Here is a 1,610-nt window from a genome sequence, read left to right on the forward strand (position 1 = left end):
AAAGACTTCTTTATGTTCATGACAGATGTTATGTCATGTTTATGACAGTGTCATGTCAGTCTTATGCACATCCCTTCAAATAAAGTGTTACCAAGATTTTTAATATAAAAATGTGGCCCTACTGAGAGGATTCCAGGTAGGAATATTTATCCTCTCATCACTTGGTCTGGGCTCATTTTCCATGAATTAATGTAACAATACAACTTGATATAAAGATGCTCAAACTATGGCTGTACATTGAAAGGATCCACACACAATTACAAAAATGTCACATATTTTTCAAACATGGAGGCCACGTCATCAACCCAGCAGTGCATGCTGGGTCTTGCTGGACTGGAATCAACAGAGTAAACACAGGAAGGTTAACATTACCACCAAAGTTGGATTTTTTTCTATCATATTGCGTTTGACTGGTGCAAATTTAGATAATGCCATACTTTGTTGTTATTGGCTATAGCTTCAAAAAACTAAACAAAAAAAAAAAAGAGGCAAGTCTTTATCTCTTATCGCATGACAAAAAAAAAAGAAGATTGCAATTGACAGGAGCCGTTTGGAAAACAACTTCTGAAGGACCCACATTTGTGCTCTCAAAACTTCTCTCAAGAAGACTGAGTCAGGTGGTTGTTATCCTTTCAAGCTAGCCTGGCCATTGCCTTCCTGTTAAGGTTGTAACTTTCAGCTTAATGGACAGCTGCTGTTAAAAAAAAAAAACAGCCACAACAAACTCTTAAATAAATAAATCTGGTCTTGTGTGTTGTTCTGCTTACACAGTTTGGTGGGGGTTTAATTACCAAGAGAATCAGTGCTTTTCTAACTTTTGTCATGTTCACTTTAGCCTGTGGCACAAAAAACAGATGCTACAATCATAATAGTGACACAGGCACAACCACTAGAAGGAAACAAACATGGAGGAGGTTCCCATTGCCCATTATAACACTTTCATCCTATTGGCTGGAAAGTTGCCAGGGGACAGTACTTTTTTTTTGTTTTGAGAGAGAGCAGAAAAGAGAGCAAGAGCAGAGAGGTTTGCCAGCATAGAGTTAATCTGTGTAGATTAAAGCTTTGAGTGCAAGCATTACAAGTTTTGAGAACAAACACATGAAATTCTGCTTTCAGGCTGAAAATGTACATGCTCTCTACTTATGGCAGTAAAATTCCCCCATAAATGCGCATTTGAAGGAGACAAAGGCTGAACAATGGTGGGAGACTACGGTAAGCTTCATAGCCTCAAAATGGCGTATAAATCACAGGCAAACATTAGCAATGTAAAATTTACAACCTCTACACAGTCCACGCCTCCAGGTAGCAATCGTTTTTCAACCGCTGAGAGCCCATACACTCTGTATGTGTCATGATCCGTGTTTCTATGTGTTTATTTTCTAGTTTCTGTGTGATTCTGTTCCCTGTTAGTCCTGTCTCTGCGTCTTTCCCCGTTGATTGTCTCCCAGGTGTGTCTCGTTCCCGTGATTGCCCCGTGTGTATTTAGTCTCCCCTGTTGTCTGTGTTCTTCGTCGGGTCCTTGTCTACTGATTGTCAATTGAATGCTCATTGATGTCACCTGTCTCCGTGCTGCCAGTTTTCCTCGTGCTGTTTCCCCGTTGTTCCTTGTT

The sequence above is a fragment of the Poecilia reticulata genome, linkage group LG1 (assembly GCF_000633615.1).
Source record: "Poecilia reticulata strain Guanapo linkage group LG1, Guppy_female_1.0+MT, whole genome shotgun sequence".
Classification (NCBI taxonomy): Eukaryota; Metazoa; Chordata; class Actinopteri; order Cyprinodontiformes; family Poeciliidae; genus Poecilia; species Poecilia reticulata.